The sequence below is a fragment of the Ascaphus truei genome, chromosome 19, assembly GCF_040206685.1.
Source record: "Ascaphus truei isolate aAscTru1 chromosome 19, aAscTru1.hap1, whole genome shotgun sequence".
Taxonomy (NCBI): Eukaryota; Metazoa; Chordata; class Amphibia; order Anura; family Ascaphidae; genus Ascaphus; species Ascaphus truei.
Genome location: NC_134501.1, coordinates 14,815,287 through 14,841,406, shown reverse-complemented (window position 1 = coordinate 14,841,406; position 26,120 = coordinate 14,815,287). Strand labels below are relative to the sequence as shown.

General features: G+C 42.2%; 1 long non-coding RNA gene across 1 annotated transcript; it reads left to right on the top strand.

Moving 5' to 3' along the window:
* Nucleotides 1-1,445: 1,445 nt before the first annotated feature.
* On the top strand, nt 1,446-6,040 carry LOC142470223 (uncharacterized). Its single transcript, XR_012789236.1, has 3 exons — nt 1,446-1,524; nt 4,712-4,776; nt 5,487-6,040. It is a non-coding gene; the product is annotated as an uncharacterized LOC142470223 (long non-coding RNA).
* The last annotated feature ends 20,080 nt before the right edge of the window (nt 6,041-26,120 follow it).

Here is a 26,120-nt window from a genome sequence, read left to right as displayed (position 1 = left end):
ACTTTAAAAAGAGCAGGGATACCCGCGCTCTCCAACACAACCTCCTCAGGGACACAGGTCCACAGGGGAAGCTTCACGTAACCTCTACGCGTTTTGCACGTAGTGCTTCATCAGGACTTTGACAAAAACATTCATTCTCTTCTTGTTCAACCCAGTCAGAGTCTTGGCTGAACTCAAACAGGTTTTCCTCAAGGATTCGCCTGTACTTTGCACCTTCCATTCTCCCCTCTACCTTGACAAGCTTCCCAGTCCCTGCTGAAGAGGAGCACCCCGATAACATGGTGTTGCCACTACCATGACTGACGAGGGATGGGATGGTACTGGGATGGTGTTGACTAGGTGATGTGCTGTGTTGAGCTAGCGCCAGACGCAACGCTTGGAATTTAGACCAAAAAGTTAAAGTTTTGTTTGCAAAAAAGCATATAGATGATACTGCAGACATGGGGAAAAAGGTTTTATTGTCAGACGAGACAAAAAATTTAACTTTTTGGTCTGAATTCCAAGCGTTGCGTCTGGCACAAGATGAACATTGCACATCACTATCCCAACTGTCAAGCTTGATGTGACGGAATTTAAATTGTTGCAGCTATTGTCTATCCTGCTGGAAATGCACCTTCCAATTGCACCATTTCCCGCATCTCTACTGAAATACTGGGGAGGCGAATCATTTTCATTGTGCACATTATATTTCTTAGGAGTAGATTAAATTATATATATGCAAATGCAACCGTTTGGCCAAAAATTCCCTTTGAAGTCTGTGGCTGCTACAGACAATGGGGCCTATGCAGAGAGCAGCGAATTTTAAAATTGGCGAATTTATTAAAAAGTAGCTTTTTTGGAGAGTTTTAATCTCCATATGCAGAAAAGTGCGAATTCTGCTATGTTTAACATGGATGCGTGTGGCGAGTTTAAATTGGCGAGATGCGCGCTTCAGAAATGTGTTAAAACAAATTCGCGCCTTTTTTTTTCCCTTTGCAATGGCCGCGAGCGGCAGTTTTTTTTGGCGAGGCAAAATGGAGACAATCGCGCCATTTTATTGGCGCGAACAGCCGCTAGATGCCGTTCGCGCCTCTCTGCATACGGATATTTTTAAAACTGGCGAGATTGAGGTTCTCGCCAGCCGCGAGGCGAGTTTTACAAATATAAAAGAAAAATTGGCGCGTTTTTCGGAACTCGCCATTTTCTGCTGCTTTCTGCGCGATTTTCTCCAAAAAATGGCGAATTTTGAAATAGCGCTGCTCTCTGCATAGGCCCCAATATAGTTTATTTATAGTCAGATTCATCACACCAACCCTGTGGTGTAGCAGCTGGAGAATTTCTACCAGCATATGAAGGGTCATGGGTTCGATTCCTGCATGTGTATTATATAAAATGTATTCACTATTGGGCTGTCATTGGTCAGAGAAGAGTCATGTGACCATCCTCTGCACTTGAAAGTCAAATGTAAAGAAGTGAAGGGATTATCCGTCTCGGCCTATAATACAGCCTGATGAAGCAGGGAGAGGAGAGAGCTGCAGATGCCGGGTAAGTCCTCGCTGATCATGGTGACGATTTCATGATCCCAGGTTATAACGCGGCCTCATTTTGTGAACTCAGAGCTCCTACACCCACCACATCATGAATATATATATATGTATGTCAAAAAAGAGTGCTACTGGGCGTGGCAAATGTATACAACAAAAGACAGGGGTGCCCAATGCTACATCCAATTGACAAAACATATATGGTAATAAGTATAAAGTTTAAATACTTCAATAATAATAATAATTACTTGGCCTGGCTGGAAGAGTTGAAGTCCAGAGGAGAAGCCAACTGTAACCCAGCCAGGAATGGCCTGTTCTGAGGGAATTATTACTATTGTAGGCTAACTGTATGCTTTTACACTTTTGTATAGTTACACACACACACACAAACACACACTCTGCATCCCTCCTCTATACACACAAACACACACACGACATCTCTCTCGGAGGGGGAGGAGTAAGTACCTGGCTGCAATAGGGAGGCGGAGTCAGTGTCTGGCTGCGACAGGAAGGGGAGGAGTTAGTGTCTGGCTGCGGCAGGGAGGGGGAGGAGTCAGTGCCTGGCTGCAGCAAGGAGGGGGGAATAGTCAGTGTCTGTCTGGTGCAGAGAGGAGGAGGAGTTAGTGTCTGGCTGCGGCAGGGAGGGGGAGGAGTCAGTGCCTGGCTGGTGTCTGCTATCCTATCCCGTCCCCTGTCTGAGAGCTGCTCTCACTCCGTGTATGACAATCAAAAGCTGATTGGCTTGAAATTAAAACTTGGCAAGGTGCCAAACATTCCGAGCCATTACTTAATGAATAATACCTCAAAATCAGCCAATCAGCTTTAAGAAGTGAAGGGATTATCAGTCTCGGCCTATAATACAGGATATTCTATGCCCTGTTCTTGTGTTAATGGCAGACATGTCACACACAATGATTAGGGATGGGCAATTTTCCCCCCAGTTCAGAACAAAGCATTGAGAATGTCAATGTTTGTGCAAATACCACTGTGAGGTTCCGAGTTCTAGAAGCAGCACTGATCTTGGTAAATGGAGCTGAAGGGACAGTGTGTCTGGCTTATAACTATAAGTCTTCCCTAACGTAAAGAAGAATCCAAGTTTCCTCTTGACAAGTAGCGATATATTCGAAACCTCTGTGCCCGTACAGATGTAACAGCCGTTATTGTATCAGTAACACGATACTTCGGAGCGACTCCACACACAATACGCACCAAAAGGGCTCTTGGGAGCAGAAGTTAGTGCATAGAGAGAGGAAACCAGTGCCACGCATATGCGCAACTACTGATCCATCTCTTTATAATATTGCGCTGACTCTCCCCTTCTACAACTCCTCCCACAGCCCCTCCCACAGCCCCTCCCACAACCCCTCCCACAGCCCCTCCCACAACTCCTCCCACAACTCCTCAAATACCTCCTCCCACAACTCCTCCCCCAAAACGCTCATGGCGCAAGCGGAATATTTTGAGGCAAAAAAAAAAAGTTGCAAAGCCCTTTAATGCATTTACACAGAGTCCCACAGAGTCTAACATGATGCAATCTGCAGCAGTTTTGCAGCAATGCTGCAGTTTGCGACACCTAAAACATATCCTGTGTCTTTCTGGTATCTGATGTAAATACTTCACACATATTATTGTAGCTTTAAAATGTGTACAGTGCCTGCTTCCTATTAGAATAAGCTATACTCCTTATCCTTTAGACAAGGGTTCTGTTGCAATGACAGAGAGGCCTCTGTGTTACAGTTGGGTTATCCGTTGCATGCAGTGAATTCTGTATATGGCAACTTCATATTTCCACTGCATTACGACACATTAACAGTGGCACCAATGTCAGCCATATCAACGCTTGATCTGGGACTGACTGTAAATCTATTTATATGATGCAGTCTCAGATTTCATCTCGGATTTTCAACGGTGACTGCTATCAAAATAGCATCTCTAAAATCAGGATTCTCGTATTTAAACTCTCTCCTACAGGAAGGACCTGCAATGTATAGATTTGTCATTTGTTTCAGGGGCCTCTTTTGAAGCACAAGGGTTAAGGTTTAACTTGCTTAAAAAATTGAGACAAAAGCAGATTTTATTGTTTGTTCACGCTTAGAGATAAGTGAGATATATTGTGAAACAGTAATGTCACTTTTCTTGGCACCATTAATTGCATGGTTGGCTTTTCATAGTAATATCACTGATTAGCTGTCATCTTTACCTACCTGCCACCATTTAGATTTTTCACTGTGAAATTCCCATTTCTGTAGGGGTGTATGTTAGGTTTTCTTATCATTACAAAGTAGACGTAGGGTAATCTGAGGTACTATGAGATAAAGAGAATTCTCTAGAATTACACAGGAAATAAGGGTATTGTTTTTATCCAAGGACACACCTTAATCACTACACCACACCTGTTCTCCAATGTATCAGCTGCTTCTCCAGAAATATAATGAATAATCTAGAACTAGTCGCACTGCCTTGCACTCCCTCTTGGGACAGTAGCTTTAGAGGGTATGTGCAATAGTGCCATTCGTGCGCCACTGCATGGAAACTCCCATTGATTTGAATTGTAGACTCCATGTGGTAGGGACCGATCAGCACTATCGCACTCTAAACCTTTCGCTGGAGGCATCTGTGTGATGCTGGTCTTCCAGGATCATGACTACATAATCACTTGGGGTAGTGATCTTGTGGTCGCCACTAACCCTCAGTGGGGTCATCGAAAGTGGAGGGGGCTCCGCCTCCATTTCGATCATGGTCACAGTTCCAATGGAGCCATGAATGCGTTCTTCCCCTAGAAGGTTCCCTGGCGTATCAGCCCTCATGATATGCAGAGAAAGTCATAAGAGCAGACTAAGGGTTAATAAATAACCTCTGTGTATCAAAATCCCCCGGGTGAAAAACTGGGGCACAAGTTGAAGAAATACCAGATTTATCAGTGAATAAAAATGTTCTTGAACACAACAGCGCTTTTTTCTCTTTATTGGGATGGGGGTGTTTAATTGCCCCAGTTTATCAGCTGGAGACTTGATACAAAATACCCTTGCATTGACCTTGCACAGCATTTAGATTTTGAAGATGTCAGAAAAAAAGACCACATTTTGGGTAGAACTATTGCATTTTACAGAAAATCAATGTTTAGAAATGCAAGTCTTCCTTTTACTTTGATCTTGCCTAATACATAATTTCTGTTGTTTTCCTTGAAGTGAAGCACCACAATTGGAAGAACCCAGTCCAAGAGCAATGAAGGATCAGCTGAGATGGAAAAGAGGTAAAAAGAAAAGAAATATCAGTGAATAGTGCATGCACGACCCGTACTAAGTAATCACAGCACAGAGAAAGGGAGCCAAAATATATGGTGGAATTCAACAAACTTCCACACAGCATGATGTTTCTCCAAAAGCCATTGCACTAATGAGCTAATCAGTAAATTTCCACCAATTAGCATGTCATTAACAACTGTGTACATTACTGGTGATCATAAAATTATTATAATGTACAAAGCAACCAGAAGTGCATCATGACATGTACTCCAGTTTAATTAAGGATTTTTATTTTTTTTACAGTTTTAGGGATGCAGTCTGGACTTTTTAAAATGTTTTCTTGGAGAGGAAAGGGGACCTCCTAAATATAGTACAGGGGGACTGATGTATCACAAATAAATAGTGTGGTGTTTTGCATAGCATGGCTCCAAAACCTGGGAATATATGCAAAATCAGACTGCAGTTTATCTACATTATAATCATTTTCATATTTCAACGCCTGTACCTCCTGTCAACTCTATCTTGATCCAGGGTTTAACTAAATGACCCTTATTCATGAGAATATCAGCATTGAAGTATTGTACTAATATATTTTTTGTCATATTACTACTATGTAACTATAATGTAACTATGTAACTATAATGTAACTATGTAACAATGTAATGTACTGTAATGTAACATTGGGTATTTCTGTCTTTTGTTGTATGGCATTTTGCAGGCACAACCAACCCTGTTGTATAAAGTGCGATGGCGCTGGCGCACAGTACGTCCAATTGAAGACAATGGGGCTTTTCACGCGGTAGATCCGGATCAATGAGTTCCTGTCCCTCACAGCTTACAATCTAATGTTGGTGCCTAAGGTTACAAAGACCTGACCCCAGTATTTGAACCGGGATCCGCCGCACCGAGTCAGGGTCATTATTTTCTCACTGAGCCGCTCGTTCAGAGAGGACATTTATCTCTTTCATGTGGCCAGAAATGTGCTTGCAGCAATGTATTTAAATGAAAGTGTTGCTTGTCATTCATGCATTCATGGGGTTACATTGGAACGAATCTGCATACCTTTGTATCTGTTTAAAGGCAGACCTCACTTATCTCTGTTATCCCCTTTACTTTAATAATTTATTTATTTTCTGATGCACTTCTGTCTTTTTTTTTAGCTTTTGTATTTTTCTCTTCTGTTCAAAGAGATAGCTTCAAAACCTGCTATCTGGCTCAATATCACATATATGCAGTTTGTCTGTCCTTCTTATCTTGAAACAAAAATATCGCCTTCGGTTTCCTCCGCTACAACATTTTTTTCTTCTTAAGAGTGTCTATCTCTCAATGAAGGAAATAAAATACAATTCATTGTCCAATGCTCTTGAGTAGGTCGTCCTGTTGACAGAAATTGATGATATGAATAATAGAATTCTCAAAGCTCTCTCAGGCTTTCCCTCACTTCTCTCAAGCTGTCTCACACTATGCACCACAAATAGCCATGTTATCTAAAACAGAACCAAAGCACAAGTCGTTGGATTTAAGATTGTCTACAGGATAAATCACCTGTCAAAACAATTCCAAAGGTATCATTGATTCTATCACAGGGGCATATTTTTCAACTCACATTGGTTCCTAATTCATATGATTTCATAGGAAGGGAATAGCCTAAAAATATGGATATTAGAATTTCTCTTCAGCACTTCCATCTGGAGTACAGGCATACCCCGCATTAATGTACGCAATGGGACCGGAGCATGTATGTAACACAGGCATACCCCGCATTAACATACGCAATGGGACCGGAGCATGTATGTAACACAGGCATACCCCGCATTAACGTACGCAATGGGTCCAGAGCATGTATGTAAAGCGAAAATGTACTTATATTGAAGCACGACCTTTTTTCCACTTATCGATGCATGTACTGTACTGCAATCGTCATATACGTGCATAACTGATGTAAATAACGCCTTTGTAACAGGCTCTATAGTCTCCCCGTTTGCGCACAGCTTCGGTACAGGTAGGGAGCCGGTATTGCTGTTCAGGTGCATGCGTGAGCTGCCTTTTGCCTATTGGGCGATATGCCCTTACTCGCGAGGGTACTTAAAGTGAGTGTCCTTAAACTGGGGTATGCCTGTACTTTACTGGTCTTATAGAATTGACCAGGAAGAATCTCAGAAGATGGGTTGACATTAAATAAGCAAGATCAAATATGTCCTAAAACATGGATTTTAGGGCCAGATCCACAAAACTCTGTGACAAAGTGACATTAATCTAAGTTGGTAAAAATTAGATGCAAAAGAGACATTGCAAATTCACTGAAGTGTGTTTAGGTTAACACAGGGACTTAGCGCCACGTTTGTTAAGGGTCTGGATGGGAGTGACACCGCAGTTAACAGAGCTTTGTAGCCCTTAGAATTTACATTCCACAAACTGCACTTCGGTAGATTACGAGATCAGGATCAGGCTGACGCATTTTGCTGCTTGACGCAGTGCAAGAATTTTCTTTCCCGTCAGTATCCTTGTGAAGTTTCTTTTATATAACACTGATCTCTAACCAACAGCATGACCCAAATAATTTAATGAGACAAATGGAGCAAGGAGATGCAAAGTACATTGATACATTGAAGCAAAGGGCATGTAACTAATTAATTAAGTTAACATCGGACATGTATATAGTAGTCTGATAAAGTCTAATACTGCATCTTTGTTCTACTAGAGAGACTGCGTGTAATAGAGATAATCAGCAAGGGTTTTATTTAGCTCATTAGAAGAGCATTCATGTGCTCAGTGTATCTCTCTCCGGATAAGGAATATTGGACATTTTATGGGTGCTCGTTCACTTGCAAAAGGGAGACACGGAGGAAACAAGATGCATTTACGTACATGGCTCATCTTAAATAGCTCAAGTGCTGTTATGATTGTTGATTTAGAGAGTGACAACATAATATTCTACTGAGCAAAGCGATGGAAGATTAAAGACAGTGGTATAGATTAAAGGGGAAGTTTCACTTACCATAGTTGACAGAAATAGAAATCTGAGACACAACCTACCAAATAACTGGAATCATCTGTAACCTTTTGGGTGCCTCAAAATGCAGCCACTACATCATGGTGTCTGGCACTCTAGGGGTTACGTCATGCCCTTAGAGTGCTAGTTTTCTAGGGCAGATCGTGTCCTGTGCTCTTCTGGAGCGCAGGGAATCAATCATCTGTAATGCGGGGACATGGACGAGGAGACGTCTCCTCTTCTGTTTCCAGATTAAGCGATGCCATTATCACGTGACCGCTCTGAGGATCGCGGTTTGCTGGAGGGGCCGTGGCACTCTGGTGTCCAAAGGGTTAAACATAATTTACATGTTTCCCGTGTATTTGAATTAGGTATACTGCACGTTTCATCTCAGCAGGGACCTGGCCTCCTGACCGGTGGGAAATCGACTGTTTTCTCAAACCTCTGCCTGCCGTTCACCACATGCGATGACTTTATCATAATTTCAGAGGCTTTAGTTCATACCAAATCAAGAACCAAACAGGAGGAGGGGGAGAGGAGTGGGGTGGGGCAGGGGGAGAGGAGTGGGGTGGGGCAGGGGGAGAGGGACAAGAAGGGGCAGGGGGAGAGGAATGGGGAGGGGCAGGGGGAGAGGAATGGGGAGGGGCAGGGGGAGAGGAATGGGAGGGGCAGGGGGAGAGGAATGGGAGGGGCAGGGGGAGAGGAACGGGGAGAGGCAGGTACATTGCCTGGGAAAAGGGGGGCATCTCTTGCTGAACATGCAGTAACATAAAAGGAAAGAGAGGTTTCCTGGTTGCAGGATCTAAACTACCATGGAAAGATTATCTAGAGATAATAATTGGTGCCTTATTAAAAGGCATCAGTCACCAATATTTAACTCCTTAGACATGTCAGCATCATTGGTTTATGTTGATGCTCTGGAAAACATACACTTTAAAAAGACTTGGGTGCATAGTGTATGTACTAGGTGTACTTTATAGGAACAAATCCTCCCTAAGCCCGCTTGTCAGAAAGCGTATCGCACAGCAGATGCTAATATCAATTATAGACTATGGGGACATAGTATATGCTACACCAGGGGTGCGCAAACTTTTCCCCCTGCGCACCCCTGCCTACTCTCCTTACCAGCTCGCGACCCACTCCTTCCTTGTCTTCGTCGTCAAATGACGCAACGGGGTCACATTGATGTCACTTGACCCCGTGGCGTCATTTGACACACGTTGCCGAAGACAAGGAGACATTGCAGAGGCCTCACACGATCCACTGGCATTTAATGTAAATGCCCTGGGGAAGAGCGCGGGGCCTCTGCAATCGCCGAGGCCCCCTGAAAAATCTTGCACCCCCTGGGAGGGTGGGGGAGCCCCCCACTTTGTGCACCCCTGTGCTACAGTACTCCAAACTTACCTTAGCAAACTAGACACCTTCTACAACTCAATATGCCGCTTTGTCCTACAATGTAAATACAACACACATCGCTGCGAAATGCTCAAATAACTAGATTGGCCATCACTTGAGTCTAGACGCAAAGTACATTTTACCACACGCAGCACTTATTACCTTAGATCTGACTCCAAAAGACTGTCCACGGTCCCAACGTTCAACAAAGTATCCTGCCGCCTCTCCTTCTGTTACCGTGCACCTCTCATCTGGAACAATCTACCGGAGACTCTCTAAGTCGCCACCAGGCTAAATTCTTTCAAAACTAAAGCTGTCTCACATTTTAATCTTGTCATAAATGTTACAGACGCCTAAAATCATATTACCTCTAACTGTCCTGAAATGTTTGTGAATATAATGTATAACCCTGTTCAAAGAAAAAACTGTCTTGCGCTTCAGTGGTCAGTAGTGCACCTATGGTGTCAAAGTAGTCAATGGGGCTGAATAAGAGGGAGCTGTGCGTGGCCACTGAGTTAACCGGAGTAGGGGGAATAAAAACCCTTACCTATATCTCATCTCCGGTCTGGGACCTGCTCTCCTCAACAGCTCCTGCGTGCAGCCTTCTGTAAATGTCAGGGAATGGAAGGGCTCCGGCGCAACTGCGCATGACAAACTTGAAAAAACTCCCGGATGATCTTCAACAAACTTTATTGCACATCACACACTGTAGCCCCAAGTGTGTGATGTGCAATAAAGTTTGTTGAAGATCATCCGGGAGTTTTTTCAAGTTTGTCATGCGCAGTTGCGCCGGAGCCCTTCCATTCTATAACCCTGTTCAGTTAATGTTTAAGTCATCATAAATCTGTGCCCAGGACATACTTGAAAACGAGAGATAACTCTCAATGAATTGCTTCCTGGTAACACATTTTATAAATAAATAAAATATAAATGCACTAAGCAGTGCTTTGCCATAACTACTTGAATAGACCACCACGTGGCTGCCAGTGCCAAAGCATCGCTTAGCAGACCTGGGCCTTAGTTTTGCCTCTACGCTTTATTTTAGTATTTTGTTCTACACGTTATGTATAGGTCTGAGTTACCAGTTCTGAGTGTACATGCTACATTCTGCTATGTATTATAGCATGTTTATTTCCACCTGTGATGCAGCGATGAATAAATATGCAATGCGGTTTTAAATCACATTACAAGTAAAACCAACACGTAAAAAGAAAATATCTTAACTCTTTCATGGCCAGAGGGGCCTGCACAGCATTGCTGGCGGCCGAATGGTTAAAACGCTGATACATTTTAAAAGGCGGTTGCCTTATTTTCATTGCAAGCTCTAAATTAAGTTGCCAGAGAGTTACTGACACGTTGAAACACATTTTATTCGTCAAAAAAGGGAAAATCTAGATCTTGGCCTCCTTCAGATCCTAATAACCAGGTCAAATGTTTGTTCAGATTATGTCCATTAGGAGAAGATATCCGAACATTGATTTCATGTAACTAAATTAGTAGCCTTGCAAGCAATGGTAATCGTTACTTTTAGTAGGGGGGAGCGAAGGTGTGTTTCGTGAAGATGGTGACTAACGGAACTCACAATTGTAGACATTGGTTCCACAAATTCAAGTTTGTATTCTAACCGTTTTGAATTATTCAAGTTAAATATTATTATCTTAATATGAATTATGACTAAGAGCACTTAAAATAAATGGAAAAAAAAAATCACTGTTTTTAGTTCAAATTCATACAATGGAACAGTAAGAGGTAGTTAAGTGTTCAAACGCAAATTCTGGAAACATTTCTATTGTCCTCTTATGGGGATATCCAATAATGCTTATATCTAACCTGTTGCAAATAAAACTACCATCGAAATAAATGGAAAGTATAGGATATAGGCCAGTGCCATCTTAACGCATGGGCACGCTGGGCAGTTGACCGGGGGTCCCACGAGCATAGGGGCCCCACGCTAATCTATGCACAGACCAGAATTTAACACTAATTTTCCGATCACCCGCCTCAACATTCAAATCTCCCGCTAACTCGGTAGAAGGAGAAAAATTACGACTTGTAGTGGAGAGTTGGCGTGTCTGCATTCGTGTGAGTGGTTGTGTAGGCAGGGCCCAGTGCACTGCTTTGCCTGGGGGCCTATAATGCTGTTAACACGGTCCTGATATAGGCAGCACACCAAGGAGTGACTGATATATCTATTGGTGGTGCAACGGGAACAGCGGAGGGACCCTAAACACTCACTAAATACAAATAGAACACCCAACTGGGTGCCCAGCACTCAGTGGTACAAAAAGAAAACTGCAAACACTGGGAATAAGCTAAAAAGAGCTGTATGAACCTATATGTTAGAGTCACCACAGGATACTCTGCAGTGCAGACAATGAGGCGTAACAAGATCTGGGTTAAATAGTCCATAATAATAACACTGTGCAAGTGAAACGGTGAAGCTCAAGTCAAAGTGTATCTATATAATATATATATAGCCAATAAAGAATATTACTTGTGAACACATTCACATGTTTTAGACAGGTCTGCAACCCTGCCTTTCAACCATTATCACCTAGCATACAGTGCTCCCACTGCAGCAAGGGATTCTGGGAAATGACATGCAAATGAGCACACAATGTGTCACCTTTTGCCTGGAATATCCATTTACATGGAGACCATTTAAGCAGATGCATCGCCGTTCACACCGCTTTTAAGCACAGCATGGGACTAGCAAAGCAAGTCAAACCACTCACCGACATGTTTCAACCTTGATGGGTATCATCGGTGTGAGGTTGGTTTATACTTGCTTTGCAATATTTCTAGGCTGGGTAGGTTTACCATTACATTTTAAGTTATGGTGGGTGAAAAAGGCAACAAACGGTGGAGGTTATAATATATAATATATATAATAATATAATCATTACATTTGAAGTACATTTGCAGTATATATATATATATATTGTACACAAGGTAATCCGCAGTGTTTTCATTTTTCTTTATGTACCATTGAGTGCTGGGAACCCAGTTGGGTGTTCTATCGAAATAAATAGATTTAATAATTTTACTTAAAATAAGTTACATAGTTACACAGTTACATAGTAGATGAGGTTGAAAAAAGATATACGTCCATCAAGTTCAACCTATGCTAAATTTAGACGACAGATACTTTTTCCCATATCAGCATATTGATCCAGAGGAAGCCAAACAAAAAAACCTAGTGAAATATCATCTAATGATATCTCATAAGGGGGAAAAATAAATTCCGTCCTGACCCCAAATATTGGCAATCAGATTACTCCCTGGGTCAACATCCTTCCCATGTTTACTTATTTAGTATATCCCTGTATACCTTTTTCCTTTAGTTTACAACAGCATGAACAAAACAAGCACTATCTTTCTCAATGTGAACACAGGGAGGCGGTTTCAGTTGAAGATTCCAATATGTCAGGCTAAAAGCATGCAAGATAAATACTCTCACTTGGGTGCTGTGAAGTGTCTGTAACAACATTAGATTTCCTAACATTTAGCTTCAAAGGTTGTACTGACTCAGGACTTTCAATCTGAAGGGCAGACTGGCAACATGGAAATTGGTTTTGTTTAAGAGAACATAAAAAATGCATCAACAAGTATCGGCAGTGTAACATTAACACAAAATGATGACCTTTGGTTCTGCCCTCTGCTCTATTTTCGAATAGGATACACTTTTTACTCGAGCGTGCAATCCTTTTAGTAATGAAAATGCTTGAATGATCTATCTCATCACCAGCTGTCAGCCCTGAGCCTTCAAAGGAATAGTCGTACGAGTGAAAAAAGGCAAAAATTACCAATTCAGCTTTTTAAGAGAAAAAAAAAAAAGTGATGTATTAAAACGATGTTGTACATCTTAAAAGCAAAAAAAAAAAAATCCTTAGAATAGTAAATCAAGTCGTAGAACAAACTTGTAAGACAATGAACAAGAGAAAAATGGGCTGGGATCCTGTAAGTACAGTGTTATTAAATGACCTCCACCTTATGCCTCTCTCACTTCAGCAAATTCACAGCAATGAATGGGCCGTAACGCATGATAAGGATTACCGCTGTTTGATGAACATTATGAGGATGTTTCCACAGGTCCTTTGACCAGAGGAGACATGGGCTGGGATTCATCAAGTGCCAATGCGAGGTATCTCTACCTAATCTGCATTTGATTTTTCGCTCGGTCAGGGTGTGATACCCCGTCTTACTTAGAGACCCAAGTAATATGTTTCAGCCTAAGGCTGCGGCCCCGCTGCCTGCGCTGCACGCGCGTCTGCGAGGCTGGCGGCGCGTACAGCCGAATTCCCCAGTCTGCAGGGGGAGTGACGGGGTCGCGGCCGTGACATCACCTGGCAGGTTCGCCCTCATTGGCTGAGCCACCGGGGGGCGTGGCTTAGTGCTCCGTCGCGACTCCTGATCTCAATTTTCTTGAGAGCAGGAGTTTCTGTCGGCGCAGCGCGGCGCCCCCCCCTCGCGACGGGCCCAGCCCCATTGTGGGGCGGCTCTTGTCCCTGCATCGTCCGCCACAGCGGGCGCTGCAGTAGCCAGCGGGGACCTGGCCTAATGCAGTAAAAATAGGCCAATTGGGAAAACCCAGAGCTGTAATGCAGCATGTGTCCACACCAGTATTTCCTCAACTAATTTTTCAGCATACATCAACATTTATGGTTCTGAACATGTTGTCCAAACGTTTTGCAGCCATGTCATTATTGGGAAAAGAGGACAATTAGTCATAATGGTACATTTGCAAAGAGAAATAATGAGGTCAGAAGTGTCTGCCCTACCATGATTTACTTTTATACAAGCAAAGAACATGCGATTCCATTGTGATTTAGATAGCTTTGCTCAACCCCTATTGATTAGTTGTCGGGGAAGCATAAAATAGAGATATCTTGGTAGATAATACTTTATGACCATATGGAGAAAAACTCTCAATGCCAAAGAGTCTGAGAACAAAGCTGTTCCTTAGGAACTTTAATGAGAGAACTCTGATTTAATGTCAAAGTGCCATCTCTATTCATTAGGAAGAAGCGAGTCTGACAGCAGAAAGATCAGATGCATTACAGGACTTGCATATATAATGGAAATACTGTATATTGGCAGACTGGGGATAATGACACATGAGTGAATCCAAATGGTAAGCAGTAAAACTAGTTTACTGGGTTTTGGTGGTATCCACGGTTTAGTGTTATTTATTTGTTGAAATAATATGACATCAAAAAAGCTAGGGTGGGTAAAAAGCTTATAAGGGTCCATGTTAAAATGAATAAGAAATAAAGAATGGCTCACTGTGAGCGCTCATTTGCATGTCATTACCCAGAATCCCTGGCTGCAGTGGAAGCACTGTTTGCTAAGATAGGGGTGCGCACACGGTTTTCTTTGTGCCCCCCTGACGGCTCTCCCCCCTTACCTTCCTGTTTGTCATGGCATTTGACCCCGCGGCGTCATTTGATGCCGTGTTGTCATGGCGACGTGTCACCAGAAGCCTCCGGAGAGCAGGTACGAGGGGAGTTACAGAGGCCTCGCGCGCCCCACCGGCATTTTATTTAAATCTTGTGGTGAAGAGCGTCGGGGCCTCTGTAAGCGCCGCCCTCTGCCCCCCCTCAGAAAATCTCGTCTTCCTAGTTTGCGCACCCCTGCGCTAAGAGATAATGGGGCAGGGTCACAGACCGGTCTGAGACATGCAAACACACCACAAGTGATGTTTTCATTTGACAGAATATTAAATACATAATAATATTTTCCACATCTATATAATTGGCTCCCTGAACTTATGTTTTATATAACATCAGAGGTTTGCTTCCAGTCCACCATCCTCAGGCAGCAATGATATAATCATGACCTAGATTTAGAAGCTGAACAGGAATCAGACTATGTTATTTACCAATGCAAGTGGCTTCCTCACAGTTTCAACACCTGTAAATCAAAAACATGTCGGTTTTTTTCTCTCTTTGAAAATAGTCAAATTGTTTTGCCTTTTCAGTATAGATCTTCAAAACGGACTGTTTGGGGACAAACCGAATTCTGCTTCAGCATGTCCCCTACCTGGCAGAGGAGGACCCAGAAGGGCATACAGGAGAAATAAGGAAACGTTGGGGTTATTTATTAACATCTCCTGGCTGCAAAACTAGTGTAAAAGATTTCACCAGATTTATTAAAGGGGAAACAACATTTTCGCTGATTTTGCCACCATTTTGTAGTCATGAGACATCAGTCATGAGACTCCATTGGTCTGTTGAAATGTGCCCAGTTTAACGCATGGGGAATGTGCTTCAAATTGTTCCTGCTGCAAAACCAGAGCAAAAAAAACCCAGCAGCATCAGATTCATCATATAAAAACTCCCATCGTCTTAAGCAGATTCCTTTTCTTTGGTAAATCTGGGGCACTTTATTTGCTCTTTTTGTCCTCATTTTGGTTACATGCACCAAACGATGGCACTAAAGTAAATGGGAACCAGTTATTTCTTACTATGCTCGCAACAGACATTAAAAGTATATATTAAGTCACCATACGAATAAACGTTACTGGAAGGGGCATATCTTCGTTTTACATGACAACGCTGCTTCAAATAGCCGGCTGCCATTTTATTGTGAAACCCAGAATAAATGGGGTTTTTTTTTAAACTCTTTTTTGCGGCCTTTCTGATGTACGAGCCATGGCACTCCAGAGTCCTTGTGCTGTACCGGGTATTTCTTGGGGTATTCCCGAGCAGAAGTAGAGCTCCCACCGCTGCTGTTTGTCTAACTATGAGGGAACGGCTGCGACCACGAGATCAATAACGAAGTGGTCACGTGGTTGTGATCCCGAATGTCCGTTGGCTCTCGGGTATTGCTGGGCTTCTGGTATTAGGAAGGTGAATGAGGCCACGTTTCATTGACACGGAGTCTTGAACTTTTGAGAAATCTGGTTCAATTTTTTGCACCAGTTTGGCAGCATTGATAAATCAATTCCCACTGTGTGCAATAACCTTCCCAATACATACATAGAACCATAGAAAGTAAAGACAAGAAATACATAGAACCATAGAACATAAAGACAAGAAATACATAGATCCATTGAACATAAAGACAGAACCATACAATATAAAGACAAGACATACATAGAACATAAAGACAAGACATACATAGAACATAAAGACAAGACATACATAGAACAGAAAGACAAGACATACATATATTACTATAATATAAAGACAAGACATACATATATTACTATAATATAAAGACAAGACATACATATATTACTATAACATAAAAAAAGCAACACTGTGTATATAACCCTACAATATAAAGATAAAACATACAAAGAACACTTCTAACAAAGACATTTATTCTTGATCAAAAATATATTTTATCCTGTGTATTTCTCTTCATCGTGCTGGATTGTTTCTTCATCTTTCGTGATCACTCAGTGGAATACTCAACCGAGTAAATCGTGTCTCCTTCCTGCGCAAAGACAAATGACTTGCTGGAAGCTGAGATAACAGGCTGGCAGCAAAGTAAATAGAGTCTGATCAGGTTGACAGATCCACCATAATTTGACCAAGAGATAAAGTATGTTACCAAATGAAGAGCTGCTTAAAGTACAACATCAAAACAAAAACAACAACAAATGCATTGGGAAAACAAATATAATGAAATATGAATTAATTAAACCTGTATTTTCTACAGGAATAATTCTACCCGTACAAGTAGTGTCGATATTTTGATATGCTATTTTCAGCACAGTTGTTTTTGCAATTTGTAGATAAAAAAGACAAGTTCAGGACAGTAATATATGAGGTACAGTAAGTGACTTGTTCAGGTGCAGAGAGGCTTTCAAAAAATGATTTGCACTTTTATACCCACTTTACTATACAATGAGATGCCAAATGCAATTACATATGACATAAATCATAAACTCTTTGGGCCAGAGATTGTCTTATCCCTATAGTTTCAATTATATATGGTCCTCTTATTCCTGTCTTAATGTGGTCCTCTTATTCCTCTTAATGTCACCAGTTCCTTGAAACGATTTGCTTGTATACTACAGTGTATATAAAGAGCTGTGTACAATAGATGGCTAGTACAGCAGATCCATTCATTCCAACAGTAGATTCATTGCCTGTTAGTGAATAAGACCCATAAACACTAAATAAAAAGTTAAGTTCTACTTTTTAGTTGAAAAATTAGTTCCCCTTCCTCAAAAACAATCTAAATATCTTATAATGTCTTACATGGATATTTAACAGAAGCATCAGCTAGGAAACATACTGTAAGAGGATACATACTTTTTTTAATTGCTGTATTTCACCTCCAAACTGGAAAAAAATACTTATATATTCCTCTTACAATTTAGAGCACACAAAACAGGTTTATGTGAAACGAAAAAGGGGGTTATTGATCCGCGCTCATGCTTCCTACAGTCTCAGGTATAAACCAACTCCTTCCTTTTGCTGCTTCTGTGCGTTGAGATATTCACCATCTCCACTGAAGATCCACCGAGGATTACTCCACAGGTAGGCCAGTCATAGAAAACAAAACAACAGGCACAGAGCGCGCCGAGGTTGAAGAAATATATATTAAAAGTGAATACAAATAACACGCATCAACTTGCATATAATGAATCTGTTATCCAGTGAGATCCTTAAGTGGTACAGTGCATGCTGCCCCGTCCGTGGGCAGACTTGTATTAATTGATACTGTTTTTATATGCTCTTTTGTAGCATCCACATCAGATAAATTACATATGATTTGTATTATAATGATGCTAAAATCACACTCTGCCATTGTTGTTGTCCAATTCATCGATATAGGGACCATTGAAATGTGTACATACAGTAGGGTTCTCTATGAGACCTATAGATCCAATTACCTGGAAGTAATTATATTGCATCTAACACACCTGTGTGAGATGGTATATCAGGGCTGATGTGGATGCTTGCAATTACCGTCCAATGAAGCAGATCAGTCTGCGGAACACGTTGTGGTAAGAATACTGTGGGCACTGCATGCAGATCAGCCCCTTGTCTAAATCATCAGTTGACCTAAGAGAGAGAAACTGAATTTGGGAGACGTGCACATACTGTAACAGCAAATGGACTGCGCATACTCGGAAGTAGCAGAGCAAGACGGAAACACCACTCAATCTCAGAGCGCGGGATGGACTGTCTCGAGCTCGGCGTTGCCTCCCAACCTACTCATGTGAAACAAACATTGATACAAATACGGGCAATTTAAATTATTATCAGATTGATAATGCATATGTATATGCATAGATTAGAAATGTCTTGCAACATTGTTACACAGGGCAAACCTTTTTTTACTACACATATTCATTTTACGCTCCTACCAGGGCTTTCTGTCATTCACTATGATTTCACCAGGTGGGTTTGCGACATATAGAGAGTATCAGTGTTCTTATGATCTTTGATATTTAGCATGAAGTCTAATTTAAAGATTGACATTTAAGAATTTCTCTCGTCTTCAGTGTAGAAGGATTTCCATACAACATTACCGAGGTCTGTATAAAGGCAACATGAAAATAGAAAAAAAGACATTCTTTCTGTAAAGGGAAAGTGAACAAGGCGCAGAAAAAGCAAACAGCTGGGAATGTCAAAGGCAACCCTGAGTAATCATTTGAAAATCATGTTTTTATCTCACAAAAAAAGAAAATCCCTAATGGTGTTATTCTCAGATATGGACACAATGTTTGCACTAGGCGGCTGATACATTTTATTACAAGAACATAAATAGGTCAGAATGAATTTCACCTTTATTGAACTTTTTTGTGGAACATATCACTGAGATGTGCTAAAAGTTAGGCATGGAAGCCAAAACTTAAAAACTACAAAGAAGATGAATTCGTATTACAGTCAAAACACATTGGACCGCGTTGTAAACTTAGTTGACATATTGGAGGAAGAGAAGATAAGAGCAGGACCACAGTACCTTGGGCAAGTACTAATAGCTACACAACGCCTTAATTAATTAGAAACTCTGTGAAAATTCCACCGCTATATATTTAATTCTTATATTTTTATTGTTTGGCTCAGCAACCATCGGGGGTCATTTATCAAAGTCTCCTGGCTGCAAAACTAGGGAGAGCCGATGCCAAGGAACACTAAATCAGATTTATCCTGTAGAGTGTAAGCTCTCGGGGACAGGGCCCACATTCCCTTCTGTATCTGTTTGCGCGTCTGCCCTTACTTGTATGTCAATCTGTTTATGTCGTTGATGTCACTCTGTACCTCCCACTGTACCGCACTGTGGAATATGTTGGTGCTATACAAATAAATGCTAATAATAATTTATCAATCAAGAAAACACTATTTATTATAAGAAGAACGTTTTTCCTTCCTGATGCAGTTTTTTTGACCCAGTTGTGCAGCCATTGGACCGATTTAAAAAAAACAAAAAAAAAAAAACCCCTGTCTCTTTTTCATTATTTGATTCCACGTCTACAACTACCTGCAGCGTCTCCCTCACTGCTCATATGCCTTTACTGCCCCTGTCCACCAAGCCTGCGTGGAAGGGGTTAATAGCATGAGGGCAAGAACCACTTCAGAGATCAGCTGGAGTCCATCAGCCCCTCCCACCGCATGTGGGATGGAGGTACTGTGTGTTGCCATGCTGCTTTTTTCATTGCCACAAAGAATCTCTGGAACGAAACACCCGAGTCGCCCCAAAGGTGTCACCGTTTGCTGCTGTTCGGTTAAAGCTGCTCTATTGCTTCCGATACTCACCAGCCCTCTCATCCCCTGTACCCAACATACCCTGCCTTATAGATTGTTAGTTCCTTGAGGCCGAGCCTGTTCTAACACAGGGGTGCACAAACTATTTGAGCTGCTCCCTCCCATGCTTGCGCCCCCCCCTTACCTCTTTTGCCGGCATCAAATGATGCCGCGGGGTCACGTGACATCACGTCACATGACCCGGCGGTGTCATTTGATGCCGCGTTGCCATGATGACGCGTCACAACAAGCCTCTGAATCCCGGTAAGTGAAGTTGCAGGGGCCTCACGCCATCCCCCGGCATTTCATTTCAATGCCTTGGGGAAGAGCGCAGGGCCTCTGCAACCGCCCGCGCCCCCTCAGAAAAATCTTGTGCCCCCCCAGTTTGCACACCCCTGTTCTAACACATCGAAGTTCTATCCTACTTCTCCTAACACAGTTTTAATCCTGTGTAAATGTTACTTGTGCCCATAATCATCTCTGACTGTCCATGAAATATTTGTAAACTGAATGTGTATACCAATTGTTCATTTAATCCAACCATCTATTAATTATTATTATTATCATTATTATTATTATTATTATTGTTATTATTATTATTGAGAAGGAGGGGCTCAGTGAGTAAAGACACTGACTGGCACTGAGTTTACGCAGCGGAACCTGGTTCAATTCCTGGTGTCGGCTCCTTGTGACCTTGGGCAAGTCAATATAACCCCTGTGCCTCAGGCACCAAAAACATAGATTGTAAGCTCCACGGGGCAGGAACCTGTACCTGCAAAATGTCTCTGTAAAGCGCTACGTAAAATTAGCAGCGCTATACAAGAGCATGCTATTATTATTATTATTACTCTGTATTTTCCTGTCTGTCTCCTGTGTAACAAAATAATTGTATTTAATTGTAGTTCTAAAACTGACTGTAAAGTATTGTGATGCTCCCATAAATTGACTTTTTTACTTAAAAAAGAAATGATGAGGATAATGAACCTGAGAGCAAATGTGCATTAGGAAATGTGAACTAATAGTCCCTTTTTGTTGTAGGGACAGCAAGAGGGTGGGAAGATGAAACTACTGTACAGGGACCCATTAGAAATGTGAAACTTTTCACAGGCATTAGCGCACCTTGCGTGAGGGGAGCAGTGTGTATCCAGGGCAGGGCTCACATGACATGCGAGAGGGTACAATGAGAGAGAGGGAGGGCGTGAATGGCAGGCAGGGAGGGAGAGTGGGAGGGCGTGACTGGTAGGCAGACAGGGAGACGGAGGGAGAGAGAGTGCGATGAGAGGGAGGGATATATCGTACAGTAAATTGTATAAGCTAACCGTTCAGACCAAAAAATAAAAACATCACCCCCATGAGTCACTCCAGTATACAGAGTGAGAGAGTGACATTGTTTAGCATCAGCATATATGACAGATTTTATTGGCCACTACCCCAGAACATTATTTGCTTCTGTACTGCAATAATGCTTCCTAATGCTGAGAGAGGCCACCTCTAAGTCACATTTCATGATCAAGAGAACTGGTGCTCAGCTAGTGCTGGATATACATCCTATGTACAGACCTGCTTCCTAGTTTAAGCCATAGCTGCTTCCTCTAAACTAGAGCTGCTTCCTCTAAGCCACAACTGCTTCCTCTAAGAGACAGCTGCTTCCACTAAGCCACAGCTGCTTCCACTAAGCCACAGCTGCTTCCTCTAAGCCAGACCTGCTTCCTCTAAACCAGACCTGCTTCCTCTAACCCAGACCTGCTTCCTCTAACCCAGACCTGCTACTTCCAATCCACATCTCTATCCTCTAAATCAGACCTGTGTCCTCTAAACCAGATCCGTGTCCTCTAAACCAGACCTGTTTCCTCTAAATCAGACCTGATTCCTCTTAGCTTGAGCTGCTTCCTCTAACCCAGACCTGCTTCCTCTAACCCAGACCTGCTTCATCTAACCCAGACCTGCTTCCTCTAACCCAGACCTGCTTCCTCTAACCCAGACCTGCGTCTTCCAATCCACACCTGTGTCCTCTAAACCAGACCTGCTTCCTCTAAACCAGACCGGCTTCCTCTAAACCAGACCGGCTTCCTCTAAACCAGACCTGCTTCCAAAGAGTTAGGTTGAAGAAGGTTGAATAATTATGTTTCCCTAACATGGGCAAAACAGAAACTAGCTCCTGAGGCACCCACACTGAGGGTGACCACAGTATTACCGCTGCTGCAACAAGTACCAGTAAAACTGGTATATCTACCACTGCTGGCGCTATTGTGGCTTGAAGTGGCAAAATCCCTCCTCAGTTTCAGCAAACCTTGTAGCCCCTGGCACAGCACCACTGCAACAATACAAAGTACTTAACAATTACGAAACAAGATAAAAACAATTATCAAATATTCTAAAGAAAAAAAAAATCTCTTTCCCTCACTGGCTACTTCCCCCAAATCCTCACCCAACACCCAGCTCGTCACTACTAGATCCTATCCTCCCCCTGTCCCAAATAAGACGATAGGAGCAGGTGCAGACCTGGGCCACAAGGCAAAGTTCAATCACAAAAAACCTTTCTTTTTTTGTTTTGTTCAAGAGTTGGGGGGTGGGGGGTGACTGGTGGTAGAGAGAATTGTTCACTTAAAAAAGGGAAATAGCAACCTTTGGACAAAAGTTGGGCAGTTTCGCTACCAGGTTCCTCGAAATGTTGTATTTTTAGAAAAGATCGATCAGAACGCAATCGAATCCAAAGAAGTTCACACGTCTCTCGGAGCCAAAAATCGAGACGCTGAATCAAAGAAAGAAAAGTCTCACAAAAAGCAATGGGAATTTTTTTCCCTTTGGTGTTATTTCTGCCGACGTCCAGAAGATTGATACCGTACCTTGATAATAAACGAATCATTTCAGGCAAAGGCAGGTCTCTTCCTCAAGCATTTTGTAGGGAGGAGAAATACTGTGGATGACGACTGAGTGCGCGCACATTTACATAAGCACATGGCTCGCTAGGAATTGTTGCACAGTGTGTCACATCGCTAGCAAGTGTCAATGCTAGATTGTGAATGTTCGGCTGTGTTAGTTTGCTGTTTGCTTGCTGTTTACTGAAGGTGCTAAAATACAATTTAGCAATCTGCTAGCGGGCAGAAGCTCTAAGGGAAATATCAATTGTTCATTGATTAGAATTTAGTCTAAATGTCTATCACATCCCTGGTGCATAGCTGCGGAGGTAGTCGCAATTAGGCCTGAAGGACATAAATAATTTATCTCCATTTGCAAAGTACGCTTTTTTGGGCCGGCGGGTTGGATTCTGATGTGGATGCAGTGAAATCCAAGAACCAAGTAGCGTCTGAGGTTGTACCGTAGAGAGAAAAAATGTACAGGCTGGTGGGCCAAGTGGTTCTTATCGGAATCTGTGTTTCTGTATTTCTTTCTCAAGTTGTCAGTTCAAGAAGGAATTGAAAATATTTAGTAATTTCCAACACTTAAAGCTGCAGACCAAGTGATATCCTACATGTGTTTATTTTAATAAATCACTCCTGTACTATGAGAAAATACTTGTAGCATTTTTTCCAACAACTTTAAATTACATTTTTTATGTATTATACTGTAACAAGCATCTTTTTGTTTCTATAGCAACCATTTACAAAGTCACATCCCCTTCCGCTTCTGAAAAAGGCTCTGGCACACCCCTTTGTGAGTCCTGCCCTCTCTCTAGCAGTGCACCAATTGTATCTAGTGACTGCCTGGTCACATGATCTTCCCCACAGAACTTTGCATCTTTGGTCCTCTTTTGCTGCACTGACAGCCATTTAGTGAACCCCCGAGCCGAATCTTCGTCGATCGATCACAGGAGAACGGATTGATCGGCAACTTAGCTAATTACTATCATTGTCTGGTTTGTATTAATGCGCATATTATAGGAAAATAAATAAATAAAACGGCAGCTTGGACTGATGCTTTAACAGTTGGAAGAGTTTTGCCCCTTCTACAAACTCCAGATGCCTGCCCTTCTAATAATGCACTTTTTACTCCTAATTTGTCTCCCAACGTAACAGTTAGATTGTAAGCTCCTTGAGGTAGGGTCTCCTTTAGCCTTACGTTGTCATGTACCTGTTGCGCTTATTCCCATTGTTTGTAATGTGCATCATTTACCTGCTGCAATGTTGTAAAGCGCTGAGTAGGTGGTTAGTGCTATACAAATACAGTTATACATACATCAGTAAAGTTTTCTAAAGTAGTTTTCATTCTCCACATTAAAATAAATCTATATAAATCAGAGATGGGTGTGTATGAAATCAGAACCTTCCAGAACTTTACGTTCTAAAACCAAAACCCCTCAAATATTTAGAAACAAAATGAGAACACCAGACCAAGTTTACTTAGTTGCTCTACTGTTATGGGACCCGCCCCCCCTTTAGTTGCTTTGGAATAACCATCTGTAATACCCAATTTAAGCTGGGTCAATTACAGGAATCCTGGCTGGTCCTCTCTAATGGACAACGAAACCTTTGACCTGTATGGGAACTGCCAATTCCATACCGACTGAGACAAATGCTAGTGTGGATTTGCAGGTTGAGCCGATCCGCTGACACCTGGTGTGACTGCATACCCCTTGACAAAGTCTTTTGAGACGAAACGCGTAGGGCTATGGTAGTCTTGCCCCTTGGATTTTATTTACTTGATGTCACAGACTCTAGAAACAAACAAAACATTTACATACAGTAATACGCTGTGCACTGTGGCATGTAGAGGATAAATATATTTATAGGGTCAGTCTTGTAACACCAAGCCTGTGGTGTAGAGGTAATGTATTGGTACCAGTATATGGAAGGCCCTGAGCTTGATCCGTCGATGTGTACTTCTCGAACCCGCCCAGCCGGTGCTGTAGTATTTTACCAGTCGTCAGCCGAGAACGCACCTCTGACCATCGTGGTACAGTTCACTCCTGGGATGTCTGTCTGAGCCAGCCATGGTAGCCAGACATTTTGGAATTTGATGCCAGTGCCATTAACTAAACTTGTTAATTTCTCCATCTGGCAAACATACCAAATTCTGTTCCGAATTTTAGGAATCGTTGGAACTTCTTTTTGTTTCCACAATGCTGCGATCTCGCACCTCGTTTCCGTCGCAAAAATGAGCAACCAATTTCTTCTCTACCCTGGCAAGACCTGGTGTTGGTCTGTTTAGTAGGAACAGCCATGGGTCCAATGGAGTTGTGAGGCCCATAATCCTCTGAAGCCAATCTTTAATTTCCTTCCATGGGGGGTGGGAAGGGGGTGATCCCAGGGCAAGACCTCAGCATATGCACCAGATAATTTTTTGACGAGTTTTCACCCGTTTATTATTTTATTTGGCATCAACTGTTTCCATGATAACTTCTGTTATCTCAATTACTGTAAATTGCAGCGAGCGTTCCTCCCTCCCAGGGAGGCAAATCTCCAGAATTCAACAACAGAATTGAAAAGGGGGTGAGATTGCTACAAACAGCGGCTACAGGACTATGCAATGGTGAAAAGAAAGGTGACTTTCTGCTCCAAGGCTCAATTTATGGTAACATCTAATTTTCTCCTCTCCATTAGAAGCACATAAAACTTTTCCCCACTGTTTTTGACATTAATTCAACTGATTTCTTACTGTTGAGATAGAAATCTTAGCCAAAGAGGTTTATTCAATATCAGTCTTGGTGGACATTTTCGCCACAGGAAAACATGAGAAAAAATACAGGAGAACAAAATCTCGCCGACCATGATTTGTTCATTGGGCAAGTCCTTCTTAAATGAACTCATTAGTCACTACTCATTACCACTACTGCCCTCCACGAGACAATGAGCAGTAAAAGGAGATAAGATCCTGGGAGATAAACCATTTTTGGGAACAATGTACAGGCATACCCCGGTTTAAGGACATTCACTTTAATTACACTCGCGAGTAAGGACATATTGCCTAATGGGCAAAAGGCAGCTCACGCATGCGCTTGTCAGCACATCCTGAACAGCAATACTGGCTCCCTACCTGTACCAAAGCTGTGCATAAGCGGGGAGACTATAGAGCCTGTTACACATGTGTTATTTACATCAGTTATGCACGTATACAGTAGGACAATTGCAGTACAGTACATGCATCAATATGTGGGAAAAAAGGTAGTGCTTCACTTTAAGTACATTTTCGCTTTACATACATCCCCCGGACCCATTGCATACGTCAATGCGGGGTATGCCTGTACAGCATGTTGGTATTTGTAATATTTTACTTTTTCGCATGATGTGTGTAGCTTAGAAGTTGGTTATGGTTGCAA